This window comes from Heterocephalus glaber, unplaced genomic scaffold, assembly GCF_053883595.1.
Source record: "Heterocephalus glaber isolate CG9 unplaced genomic scaffold, H.glaber_assembly_v1.0 deba00001497, whole genome shotgun sequence".
Lineage (NCBI taxonomy): Eukaryota > Metazoa > Chordata > Mammalia > Rodentia > Bathyergidae > Heterocephalus > Heterocephalus glaber.
Genome location: NW_028258320.1, coordinates 35,594,015 through 35,608,567, shown reverse-complemented (window position 1 = coordinate 35,608,567; position 14,553 = coordinate 35,594,015). Strand labels below are relative to the sequence as shown.

Below are 14,553 nucleotides of genomic sequence, written 5' to 3'. Positions count from 1 at the left end.
TTCATTAGATTTATAAGCACAATTGCCAGAGATGTTGGTAGTTAAAATTTACAAAACTGTTGTGACATATGAGGCTCCACCCAGATCTGGATGTATTAGAAACAAATCTGGGTTTTTTTTGGTACTGGGGATTGAACTCGGGTCCTTGCGCTAGAAACAAATCTGAATAAAGTGGTGCCTGCCCAGATTGTTTCATTCAGATACTTATTTTTTTCTTGTGTATTAGGAAAATTAAGATAAAGTGGGATTAGAGACCTAAATGCAGTATTTCAAATTTGCAGTCTCCTTTAGGTTACTCTTACACATACTTATGTCACAATAATATGAGTTGAGTGTCAAGCAGGTAACGTAATTTCCGTTTTTCCAAATTTGCATGAGTGATTTGCTAGTTTAACATGGTATGTAAATTGATTTTTGGAAACACTGTCAGCATATTATGGTGTTGTTCAATATATACCAGGTTGTATTCAGCAGAAATTGGAATAAAAAACTGCAACAGCTCTATGAACTTCAACTTGGCAGTTGGAGAGCTTAATTTTGATTCAACAGTTACCAAAATCCCCCATTAATTGACAATGTGGAACAGTGATCTCACTCTTTTGTGCCAACTTTCCATTTTTCTGATAGACTACCAGACACCCGTAGGCTTTGCTTATCATAGTGTAAGCTATGATTCGACTTTGCTGTAAAATAAACATGGATACCTGTTTCAGCCATTTCAGAGAGAGGTTAAGTGACTAGCTAATAGTTGCATAGCTAGTCGTAGCACAGCTAGGGAAAGAGCTAGTTTGCATAACTCTTTAAGGTAGTGAAATTCTCAGTATAATTTTATTCCTTTCTGTTTCTTCAGAGCTTTTCAGTTGAGCATAAGGGTGGCAGTGTGTTATGCAGGGCATTAACTGTGAACAGCTGTTAGCCCAACCATGAACCCAACTAGAGCCTTCTGCTTTTCTTCTCTTTCTCCTTTCTCACCACTCCCTCAACATGGCTTGCCCTTCACAGGAAAGAAAAATTATCAAGTAAAAACTCAGTTAAATAATCTTTTAATCCATATTTATACGTACATAGAGAGCAAAGCTTTTGTGTAAGGATGGTCCTATTTAAAATACAAAACAATTAAAATTTGCAGTTTGCGTAGTCAAATTACATTAACAAGTTTTAAGTAGAAAGAAACTGTTTTCAGCATAAAACCAGCCACAGCAATAGGAATATTTTGAACATTCTATTTTGAAAAAGCTAAAAAAAGAAGAAAAAATTGAAAGCCTCGATAAAAAATGTCATTTTTGCCAAACATAACTGGATTCCATTGAAAGTAACTATTTCTGTAGTAGCAGTTGGCTCTGCACCTATGAGCTTCACACTGGGACACAAGTTGCATTTTAGGAAGGGGGATTTCCAGGGCAGAGCTTTAGAAACAGCCCATATATATCATAGAGAATGTATATAAATATTATATACATTTGATTTATATATAAAATGCTTTGATCATTTTAACTAAAACTATGTCTTCTCCCTACCTCATATTTACAGTTTAATTCACTGATTTTCTTAGCTGAGAAGAATTTAGAATTTGACATCCTCCAGCATCTAGCTTTATCTTGTTCGTCTAGCTGTTCCTTGCTCTTTTTTGACATGACAGTTGTACTCTAATTTCTTTTATTACTACCTTGCTCTTAAACACATGATTTAGGTTAGATATGCAGAATAATGCACTGATGTGAAAGTTTGAAATCCTGTGAACCTGTTCTCCAGAGTCTGTCTTTCTCTTTCTTTTCCTTCCTTCCTTCCTTCCTTCCTTCCTTCCTTCCTTCCTTCCTTCCTTCCTTCCTCCCTCCCTCCCTCCCTCCCTGCCTTCCTCCCTTTCTTCCTTTCTTCTGAAAGGAGATGTTTTTTTTCTCTGCAGTAAAAACTAGAAATACCCTCATTGATTTTGGGGCGGGGAGTGATGGCTTCCAACTCTGTGATTTCCTAGAGATGCAGTCAACAGTTCTTCAGTTGTATTGATTAACTAGCTACTGCCCATGAGAGGAAGTGTGTGTGTGTGTTTGTGTGTGTGTCAGAGGGAGGAGGAGGGGGAAGGAGAAGAGGATTATAAACGACTTTCTTCCCTTTTCAGCTATTTCTTCATGGCCCAATGACATTTTGCGGCTAGAAACCATCTAACAGATAACACAAAGCAAGATGTGTAATTCTTTCTAGGCTAAGTGGTCATTGAAATATAAAATGTTTATTTTTTTCTTCAGAATACAGGAAAAGGAAACTAATTTCTTTTCCCTAACTGGTCTACTCTTTTCAATTGATTAATAACTGAATCGAAAGTTAGATAAAGTACATACTGAAATTTTTTTTGTTTTTTAAATTTTTCTCACAGGTCAATTAAATTGAACAAATCAATTAATTCAGCTTCTTAAGGATTTATCAATGAAATAGTATTTTGTTCTGAAAATATTTTTATTACTACTGGATTAATGGAAACTAAAATTCATTTGAATATTTGTTTTAACTCATTCAATGAGTATTTACTGATACACCATGTGCAAAATACAGAGGAGTATATATTTAAAGAATGAGAGATGTTATGCTAAATATTACTTTAAAATTTTTATAAGCGGGAAAAGGAGAAGGGAAAACTGACAGGCTATGAGAATTGAAGAGACTGTTCTTTCCTGACTGATATGGGAGGGATGGGGTATAAGTGCTTGATCCTAGTAAGTTATGTATGGGGTTAACGTGTAATAATAATGAAGAAGAGCTACCAAAAGTCCTTTTTAATAGCAAAAAAGTACAGATATAGAGAAGAATGTAAGGGAGAGGGCTAGTAAACAAACAACCAAGGCAAGTGTTTTAGTCACTTTCCTTGCCCCTGGGAGAAAATGCTGGACACCCACAATTTAAAAGAGAAGAGGTTTATTTTGTCTCATGGTTATAGGCCGTGATCAGCTGGCTTCGAGGAAGAAAAGACATGGAGGAAGAGCATGGGTGGAGGAAAGTTGCTCATACTGTGGCGGTCTGGAAGCAGAAAGAGAAGAGAGGTACCAGGGAGGGAGATAGCCCTTCCCCATCGTGCTCCTCACCCCTTGACCTGCCTCTGACAAGGCCCTACCTCCTAACAGCAAGTCAGCTGTGCTGGATCCACTGTGAGTATGGGGCCTCATGATCCAGTCACCTTCCAAACAAATGAGGCTTTTGGGCACCTCAGATCTAAATCATAACACCAAGGTTTTGGGGGGTAGAGGAGACTAAGTGTCCTGACTTGCTGGGGGAAGAAGAGATTGTCATAGAAGGGAAGCAGCTCTGGGATAGTGGTGGAAAAGCATTGGGCTTGTACTCAGCTGTGCTGTTTTTTTCTTCCTCTCTCTGCCAATTGACATCTACTGTGGAGGGGTGGGCTATTTGCTTAATTTATTTGAGGATAATTTATATAACAAATGTAAGGCCAATTTTTGAGTGGTAAATGCAATAGACTGGCAGGCCACAAAGGCATGTGGCCCCTCTGAATTGTTTCTTCCATGCATTCTCTGCTTTTTGCAGCAGAGAAACAAAACCAAGGACACTGGGATGATTCTCCTTGCACTTGGAAACAGTAGTGTCATTATAATCTCTTCAAAGAATTGGAACTGTTTGGTTCTTTATTCACGGTGGGTTGGGCTTGCATAGGAAATGAAGGACGTGGCTAGCCCTGAAGGAGATTCCAGTGAGTTTGAATAAACAATATCCATGCGTTCATGAGGACTGAAGCCATTTGAAAGCAATGTAAAAGGGGTGAATGCAAACACTATGTAAATAGAGCACAGGAAAGCTGCAGATAGGAATGAACAGGAAAAGGTGTCTGCAGGAGTTCTTGTAAGAACTGGATTCTGAAATAGACTTGGAAGATGAAAAGCAGGAACTGGTGGGTTGGTGGTAGCAAGCAATTCCTTCAAAATCCCTGGAAGTGAATTCAAGAAGCAGTTAGTCAAGGGGGAGGTGATGAAGGTTAGAAAAGAAGCTAGAAGGCTGGACCATGGAGACAAGATCTGATGATCTGAGGCCCAGGGACATGGGAAAAGTCTGAGCAAGGCAATGACATTGCTGTATCGGGAAGATTGTTCCGATGTGTAGCATCTATGTGCAGGCTGAGTAGAAATGGGAGACTAGAGAATCAGATAGAAAGATATTTCAGGCATTAGGTCACTGGGCTGATGGAGGCTATGGAGTCAGAAAAGGAAGGGAGTAGATAGATCTGAGCATACCTCTCATGCCATTGCTGATTTCAGTTAACCTGTTTGTGATCATTGGCTCTGTTGCCACATACTGTGCCACTACTTTTGAAGAAGTAATATTTCTGTATTTATTAGACATAGAAATACTTCATGAGAATTTCCCAACTACATTTATCCTATATCCTGATTATAGATAAATCACACTCTCAAACACAGTATGGTCTTTAACTTTGTCATAAAGCAGTCATGGTCTACTTTTGGCACAGATTCATCATGCTGCTGTTTCCAAGATACAATGATGTTGGCCTGTTATATTTTTATTATATGTTAGCATTTTAACTTGTTCTCTTGTGCTTCAAGTGTTCACATTTGTGGAGCTTTATTTTTTGGCAGGCAATAACTGAAGTTTTGGATAATGAACAAGTGACTTAATGAGTAATAAGCACATTTTTGGAATGTACACTATGAATGGGGCATGTTGCTAGGCACTTTGTGGGCATTATTGCTAATGCTTACTACCATTTGTTGAATGCATACCACATGCCTGATAGAATCTCCTCAACAATCAGAAAGTAGCTAATGCTAGTCCATGGATTTTATAGATAGAGGAGATACAACAGAGTTCTAATGTAGGCATTGCTTTACCATAGCAGAACCCATCCTTGGTATCTTTGAAAGAGGACTATGCTCTTGTATCACATCTTATTGATTCCTTAAAAAAATGCATGATGTAACAGCTGCCCGTGGAGTCAAGATGAGATAAGGCTGAGCTTTTATTTTCTGAGATATAATTGCAGTTCTACATTTGAAAATGAGTCAAGCATTTGCTTCTTTCTGTGGAGATATTTAGAAGCTTTGTCACAAGTGCTGTAAGAATCGGGACTGTCTGAAAGTAAGCCACCTCTTGGGGTGCTGATATCTTATTGTTAGGGGTTTGCACTATAAGCTCAGGGAAGGCTTATTACTGATGTCACAGATGTTGGATGAGGGAAAGGGAAATTTTATTAAATGACATTTCAGATACTTTCCAACCCTGAGATTCTTTGAGATTCCAAGTTTCATTAAAACTATTTCAGGACACAGTTAAGATTAGAGGAGCAATTTTTAGGTCAATGTCTTACAGCTTTTGGCCAAAAGCCAGTTAGAGGTTGACAGACCAAAGAGTAGATATAATGGGAGTTTGAAAAAAAAAACCAAACAGAAAATACTTGGAGTAACATTCTATGTGAAAATAGGTAACTTTTAATTGTAAATTTCAGAGAAGAAATCCTCAGATTAGTATAATCTCATGCCATTGTAATTATAGAATTTAAAATAAATGAATCTTTGGCTTTAAAAAGGATAGTAAAAATGGCTTTTAAAATTGACGTTTAAATTTAGTGAGTTTCTAAATGTCAAAAGTTCTCAAAGAGGCATTAAAGCAGTAATAATAACTTTATTTTCATTGCAGAAAGCTTGTGTTTAGTATTTTTTATCGGTGCCAAACACTATATTCAATGTTTTACATAAGATTGTCTCCATAATTTTTATCCTAACCCTAAGAGATAAGTGTTATTATTAGCATCAGTTTCAAATGAGTACTTGGAGGCTCTGGAAACTGAAGAAAGTTGCATACAGGCCGTATTCTCATTAGAACACAGATCTGATTCCTGTATGTGCCTGATGGAACTTTCTACTATTCTCATTGTCTCTGCAGAATACTCTACTTCATCTACATTGGAGGTTTATGTTTTAATTTGCCTTAGCCTTAAAACATCCTTGCTTTGAAGAGCTAGGTTAATTGAAAGGAAAAGCAACAGAAGATTGGTTGTAAATATTAAGCTTTAAATTATTTTGGAACCTATCTCGTAGTTTCTGATATGTGACTGCTGCATTATAGATAAAATAAAAAGGAAATTCTGTAAAAGCCTAAGCCAAAGGTTGCTCTGGTCAACGAATAGTTGCCTTTAGAAGAATTTTTCATTTCTTACTCAGCTCCCAAAACACACAAAATTATTCTGCCTTGGTAGCTTGAAAATGTAGCCTTCCTGTTTTCAAATTGAAAAAAATCTGTATTATTCTTTCTTTACATACAGTTTATGCTTTCCCTACTTATCAGCATCAGCATGGTTCAGTTTTCCCACAATGTATCTTTATTTTTAATTCATTAAGTTTATTGGTACATTTTAGATATACAATATGATAACATTCATTATTGGGAATTTGTACCATTATATGATATATCTTGGCTCTTATTTTTTTCCCAATTCCCTTGCTCTCCTTTCAACTCCTCCACCCCTCCATTTTTGCAAAGACATTGCTTCTGTTTTTTTCCTTTTCATATTTTTTCCTTTCCCTTCTTTCCTTTCTCCTATCCCTCTCCCTTCCCCTTCCCTGTTGGACATTTTCTTCCTATTTCACATTATCTATTGTACATTTTGATCCTTATTTACAGTTTCAGTTTCTCACACCAGAGAAACTATTTGGTATTTACACATGTGTGTCCTATTTATTTCATTTAAGAGCATGGCCTTAATGTGCATCCATTTAGCTATAAATGTTTCCAGTTTCTCATTCTTTATGGCTGAGTGGTACTTCATTTTATAAAAAACACCCCACATCTTCTTTATCCAGCCACTAGTTGATGGGCATTTGGGCTGTTTTTAAGATTTAGCTATTACAAACTGTGCAAAACTGTGCCGCTATAAACATGGGTGGGCATCTATTGCTGTGGTATGATGCTTTTATTTTTTGGGGGAAGATACCCAGCAGGGGAATATCTGGGTCAAATGAGACCTCTAATCCTAGTTTTTTGAGATATCTCCAGACAGATTGCCATAGTGGTTGCACCAGTCTACACTCCCACCAACAGTGGAAAAGGGTTCCTTTCTCTGCATAGCTCCTCCAGCATTTGTTATTTGTTGATTTCTTGATAGCAGCCATTCTTTCTGGAGTGATGTGGAATCTCAGCACTGTTTTCATTTGGATCTCTCAGATGATCAGTGATGTTGAGCATTTTTTCATATGTTTATTTGCTGTTTCTACTTCTTTGTCTGAGAAATGTCAGTTCATTTTGGATGCCCATTTTTTAATTGGGTCTTTCAATTTGGGAGGTCTGATTTTTTTAAGTTCTTTATCTATTCTAGATAGTAGAACTTTCACTCTATTGATGGTTTCTCTTGCTGTACAGAAGCTTTTTAATAAGATGAGATCCCAGCTGTTGATTCTTTGTGCTAGTTCATGTGTGACTGTGGTTTTGTTCATGAAGTCTTTTCCTATGCCAATGTCTTCAAGTTCTACCTAATCTCTCTTCCAGCAGGTTTAGTTTTTCTGTTTTAATATTTAGACCTTTGACCCATTTTGATTTTAGTTTAGTGCATGGTGAGAAATATATGTCTAGTTTTACTCTTTAGCATGTTGAAAACCAATTTTTCCAGCACCATTTATTAAAGAGGCTATCTTCCTCTACTGAGGATGTTTGGCTCCTTTGTCAAAGATGAGGTGACTGAGTATGTCTGGAGTTTTTCCTGCATCTTCTATTTGGTTCCACTGCTCCTTGGACCTATTTCTTTGCCAGTACCATGCTGTTTTTATCACAGTAGCTTTGTAGTATAGTTTTAAGTTGGGGATTGTGATACCCCATACCTTGTCTTTGTTGCCTAGAATTGCTTTTGCTGTTCTAGGTCTCTTCTTGTTCCAAATGAATTTTTGGATTATTTTCTCAAGGTCTGTGGAGTATGCTGTTGGAATTTCAATTGGGATTGCATTGAATCTATATAGCAGTTTTGGAAGTATGCCCATTTTCACTATATTCGTTCTTCCTACCCTGGAGTAAGGGATGCCTTTCCATTTTCTGATATCCTCTTGGATCTCTTTTTTTTCAGAGTGCTGTACTTTTCACAGTAGAAGTCTTTGATTTCTTTCATTAGATTGATTCCTAGGTATTTCATTTTGGGGGATGCTATTGTGAAAGGAGTTGTGTCTTCAGTTCCTCTCTCAGTGAGTCTGTTGTTCATGTACAGGAAAGCTATTGATTTTTGTGTGTTGACCTTGTATCCAGCTACTCTACTGAATTTGGTCATGACATCTAGAAGACTTTTGCTGGAGTTCTTGGCCCACCATATATCTTAAGTACAGTTAAATTAATTTTCAATGAGTGATTGAAGGTGAAAAGAAATGTGCATGAACTTTGATTTATCTGTTTTTATAACTTTTACTCCATTGTTCTTTGGCCTGGAACTATTAACATATTTTATAAACCTTAATTATTTCATTATTTAGAGAAATCTTCCTGGCTATCTAGAAAGCTCAATTAAATTTTCAGTAAAATTCTGAAGTACTGAATGTACAAATTTTCAGACATATATATAGTTAAATATGCTTATCAGAGATGATGAATCATGCTTTAGTCTTTGGAATATCATTTTTGATAGAGAAATTTTTGGCAGAACAAAAAATATAAAACCACTTTCTATTCTAATTAAAGGGCCCTGTTTATTTCCTGTTTTGATTTGGGACATTATTCCAAGACTATCTCTCTGGAGAATGCTAAAATGCTTAACCTAAAAATGTGACAAATTTAAGCTCACCACAAAGCAAATCTTGCCATTTTACAATAAGATCATATTGATATACTTTAAAATATAAAGTGATGAGCTATGTAATTATTAGGAAGTGTAAAGTTGTTGAAGTGGGAGGGGGTAGGTTTCAGATTTTTGTGGTTTTGCTAAAATCACACCAAATAATTAAAACCACCATAAAGAGGGAAAAAGGTATACTATAGGATGTTTAAAATCCTGATGTCAATCTTTACATGTATCATTATTTTTTGTAGGCCTAATATACAATTTTTCTCTCTGTCCTTTGAACATATTCCAATTACTTTCCCAGTGGATTTTCTGACCCTTGTTTGTGAACAGCAAGATATGTCAAATTTAAAGGATTTCTTGAGCACATATGTAGGTGTTTATATGAAGTGTTATGGAAGACTCACCCAGGTATGATATTCTATGGTTTAAATTTTGTACTGAATTTGATATATGTGGCTTAAGTATGTAATAGGCCATTCAGAATCTTCAGTTAACTGCTATCGTCTTTCCTGTTAACATGTATGCTACATGTGCAGTAAATGCCCCTTAGTCTTTTGCAAAGATGATTTAATAAAACCAAGAGGCATTGTATTAATTTCCTGTTGCTGCTGGGACAAATTACCACAAGTTTTCTGGCTTAAGGCAGCACATTTTTATTGCATGTTTTGTAGGCAGAAGTCTGATGGGGGCCTCAAGGAGCTAAAATCAGTATGTCAGCAGAGTTACCCTCATAATTGGAAGTTTTAGGGGGGAGAATCCATGTCTTTTCCAGCTTCTAGAGATAGACAGTTCCTCCCATTCTGTCTTCAAAAGAAACAGTGCTGATCCAGTTTTTTTTCTTACACTGCATCACGCCAATTCTGGTTCTTCTGCCTATCTGGATGACAGGGACCTTTGTGATTAGTTATTTTGAACCCACATGGATAATTCAAAGTGATCTTCTCAACCCAAAGTCCATCCTTAATTACTTCTCCAAGTCCTTTCTGCCATATAAAGTAATATATCCAAAAACTCCAGGGATTAAAAAGTGAATATCTTTGGGGAACCATTATCCTTTCTTCCCTAGGTAAGGAGAAATTTTGTTTAATGGTTTAAAAAAATATTTGATGGAGGAGATTATATACTTTTGCTGTTCCATTTAATCATATCTTTTGGCTCATGATTTTTTTCTCCACCTTCTACATTCTTTGGGACATATTCAAATTATCTTTAGTTAAATAACTGGAGTAGTGAAAAAGTTTGTTACATATAATAATAGATAACAGTTATTGAGCACTATAATCAGTGCTGAGAACTTTTTATGCCTTGTTTCACTTAATCCTTACAGCTCTCTTCATAAGGCATTATTTTCCTCCCATTTTAAAATAAAAAAATAGAGAATTTAAAAATTTAAAACATCTTCCCAAAGCCACCCAACTAGTAAGTGACAACAGATAAAGTCACACTAAGACTTATATCAAAACTCCTTGAGGACAGGGATATTTACTCACAAAGTTCACCATCGGCTATTAGCACATCATCCACTCTGGGTGCCCATTAAATATTCACCAGATTCATGAATGATCTTACAAATGATATACACATTAATTTCCTTACTGGTACATTTAATGGATGAGATAAATATGGTCTTAGTGGCACCATATTAAGGAACACTGCTACACTTACTGTACTCAGTGTTCTCCATGATGGTGATTGTTGGCAGTAGCCTCAGGAGCAGGCCCTCATCATTGCCAGCCCTCTGCTTCTTGTATTGTACATACATCTGTCATACCTTCTGCTGCAACTCTCACATCATCTCCCCACTAAACTTTTTGGCAGAGACCATAGAAACATCTGTTGTCCTAGCCCAAGACCAGCCTTGTCAAATGAGGATGGCACTTGACAGTTCAGGTTTTCATCTGTCTCAGGAGTCCCTTTGCTGTAAGCTGTTAAGTCTAAATCCTTAGAGTTCTCCCACTCCACACATGCACCAAAAGGGCAAAACCCATGTGAAAGGTATACTGCAGAACAAAGTCCAATTTGATCTTTTCCCAAACACTGACAAGGCCTCTGTCTTACTAGAATGCCACATATGGGCAATTTTAGCACAGCACCATAGATTTTTGTTGAAATACCAGTTCCAATCCCAGCTCTTTCAGATCACAGCTGGATGATGATAGGACAGTTTCTTTTAACATCTTTGGGAAGAGTGAAAATCTGATCAGTTTGGATTGACTCTTGTAAGTGTATGTAAATGATTAGGACATTGTCTTTGATATCTAAGGACAGCATAATTTCCTAAGGGGAAAATTCCACATATAAGAATGAATTCATATAAGTCAAAATAACAAGTCAGATATACTCTTCATTAGACATATCTGTCTTTTTTTTTTCTCTTTTAAGAAAGAAAGAAAGATCTGGTGGCATCCAGGAACTGATGTCTTACACATAGCTGGACCTTAAAGATACTACAGATACTGCAGCTAAAGTCATGTTGTTCTGTTGGACATGAACAATCTCATAGACTTTCCACATCAGACAGCCACTGTGCAAGCCACAAATTACCAGAGCTCTCTGTCTCTTGCTAAGTGTGTGGCATCTGCTTTTTTACTAATTCTGACTTTAGGCTTGTTCTTCAGCCCTCTCTTTAGGTACGATCTATTGAGCTGTTCCATCACAGCATTGCTCTTGCTCTCTGACAACATCCAATTTAGAAAAAAGCTATGCTGCTTTAGTACCACCTCAAAATTATCCAGCAATAGCTCAAATCCTAGGTAGTCAGTTAGTTCTAACACCTTTTTACTGACATACCTACAGTTTGTTCCTTGTATTGGGTATAAATTTGTTTAACCAGAGCTAGTGCTTCCCAAAACCAATTCTATCAATAAAGTGAGATAATTGTGTACAATCATAAAATTCTACAACATTTAATTAGTTTTGTTCTTTAAAAATAAATTGCATAATTTTTATCCATACATAAGGTTTTAAAATTAGCACGAATAGAAGGGTTTATAATGAAAAAAATATTTCCATGCATGCGCTTCCATCCCCAATCCCAAGAGGAAGCAATGTAAGGGAGTCAGTCTATTCATTTTAATCAGAAGCTTGACCACTCTTTTAATTCCCGAGAAAGATTTCCTGTTCTCTGATTATCCTTTTCCCATGGTATTCTCTTAGACTTTTGTTGATGCAACAGCTTCTTGAATTTCTTATCTGTGGACACAAATTTAATGTCATTATGATTTTAACATTATTTCAGGTTTCTTGTCCTTGAAGTACTCTGTGTGTGTGCCTGTATGTGTGCGTGTATACATGGGTGTGTGTGTGGTCACTCTGGTTTTCATATTATCCTTCTATTTGACCTCTTGTGCAAAACAGCTCTTTCCTTGTGTTCATCCATGTTTCTATTACAAAGAAGCTCTCTTTTAAGTTTACATCTGTGCTACAATGTTGTAAGTTCCTTAAATACCTCAACTCATCTAATTTTCACTAAGTCAACTAACACCTTCTCTGTATATCATTTAAAATATTGGGATTCAAAAATTTTCCTCTGTCTTAAGAAATGACAGATTTTTGTGACAGGTAAAAATGCCTCTGGTTAGAGTTATGAGCATGAATATCAATTCCCTGTCTAATTTCATTGGAACCCAGAGTTGCTCATATACTCAATAGTGTTCATGTATGAATTTGAACTTTAAGGTCACTCTGTTTGCTTGGAAATCAAATATTCTAATCAAGGTATTCTAGTATTTTAATATAGTTTTTTTTGGTGGGGAATATTATGAGTTTCCATTTGTACTCTTTTGTCATGTTATTCCATCTATTTTGTATGTGTAACTTTGTCTTAGAAAACTAATGCTTGTGTATTTGTCAGACTCCCAGTTTGCAAAGCCAAAAAAGAAAAAAAAAATATCAAGATGGAAAAATTATGGCAAAAATATGACCCCTAGGCTGAACACGGGCCAAGCTGAAATGCATAGTATCTACATCAGGGAATATGATGTTGCAAAGCAAATGCATGAGTATTCTAGGGTCTGATAGACAGTCTTTTGTAAATCATATTTTTAATCACCATGGGAATGTATTATACATTCAGAGTAATTGAAATTAAATACCTGGTAATTAGAAGATAGATTTTCTTGCTTGTTTATTAAGAATGAATAAGACAGAATATCTAAAAAAAAGAAAAGTAAAATTCAGTATTTGTGTCTCAAGCTTAGTACTAATGGGCATTAAGTTAGCAGCAATGGTTTTAATTTGATAAAAGCTTATGTCAAAATGATGAAAAAGATATACATATATTAAATGATGATCATTTTTAGTTACTGGTAATGATGACCTGTAAGAAGGCCTTTTACTTTCCTGGTTTATGGTTATGAATGTAACCCTCATTCTTGCCTCTTGGGTTTTGGAAGTAAAGTCCTGGTGAATATTTCAGTTTGCTTCATGCTGTTACTGAGGATACTGATACTACACATTTGTAAGCACTCTGTAGTTTCTGATGTGCTTTCATATACATCATTTCATTGTTTTTACTACCACCTCCAAGTTTTATAAAGTAGGGAAGTATAGTAGAAGATATAAGCAGGGATATGTCCAACCACTGTGTCTGCCTGCAGAAGTCTAATTAGGAACAAACCTCTTTCCCTTATGTTAGGTCAAATGAGCAAGTTAGGTATTTTCTCAAGAAGGGAGCCACGTGGAGTTTCCAAATATGGATGATTTGTAAGCCAACCTTGAGCAGTATATACTTTTTATTTTGAAAAATTTGAATCAAATGCCTTTCAATAGCCAAGTTGCCCCTATCTACATTCCTTTCTTTTATTTGGCAGTATTGAGCTATTTCCCTACCCTTTTAAAATTTTTTTTAAAATTTTGAGACAGGGTCTCACAAAGTCATGAAGTTATCAAGGCTGGGCTTGAAGTTGTAATCCTCCTGCCTCAGCCTTCCAGAATCTAGGGATTACCTGCATGCACCACCACACCTAGCACCAGTCTCCATTCTCTTACCTGGCTTGTGACTAGACTTTTGTGATGACCTCCCTAACCCTAAAGGAAGGGCCACCTTATTTTCTAACTTGGGACTCTAATCTCATCATGCAAAGGCTCCCAGAAACATCAAAGTGTAAGTTTTCCTGTAGATACTGGAGTTAACTAGGCCTGGCGTGGAGGAGAGAAAGACCCCCATCTCATTAGATGCAAGTAAGAAAGGCTTCAAGGAAAGGTGACTTCTGAGATGGACATTTAAGTGTGGGCCTTATTAACAGTTTTTCTCAGATAGTCTGACTCATAGAAAATAACTGGGAAATCGTAGACCTGGTTTGTTTAAAACTTAAGTAAATTGGGGCTTGTATTCATGCTACTTAGTCACTAACCCAGTTGTTCAAGTCAGAAGTCTCTGAGTCATCCTAAACCTCTTTTCTTCTCCATGCCATTTAGCTGCTAGAGCTTTGCATGATTTTTCTTCCCAAATAATTCCTCGGTGTATTCTCCATCCTTACAGACACAGTCTTTTTCCCTTACTAGGAGACTCTTGCTCAAGATCTTCCCCTATCTCTCTGTAGCCTTCATAATGAAGAGAATGTTCTTTATCATGGTACAGAAAGTCCACTGTGGTTTAGCTTCTTCATTGTGCTCCATCATTAACTCTTTATATACATATTCACTGCCAAACTATTTATAATTCCTTCAATGCATCATTGTATATTATGTGCTAGAATTTTGGTTGCATCTTTTGAAATTATCTTTGCGTGAAAGACTTGGCTATCAATGTTTTACTTCCTAGAACTTATACCCAACATCAC

At 36.4% G+C, this 14,553-nt stretch overlaps 1 protein-coding gene across 4 annotated transcripts in view; it reads left to right on the top strand.

Moving 5' to 3' along the window:
- Prkg1 (protein kinase cGMP-dependent 1) overlaps positions 1-14,553 on the top strand; it is a 1,307,364-nt gene that overhangs the window by 153,386 nt on the left and 1,139,425 nt on the right. Inside the window, exon 1 of one of the 4 annotated variants that reach the window (XM_087185545.1) lies at positions 2,930-3,137. The exons of the other annotated variants lie outside the window; for them this stretch is intronic. The gene's annotated coding sequence lies outside the window, so the exon portion shown is untranslated. Of the gene's footprint in view, positions 1-2,929; positions 3,138-14,553 lie in introns of those variants that run through there. 4 annotated transcript variants of the gene reach the window in all.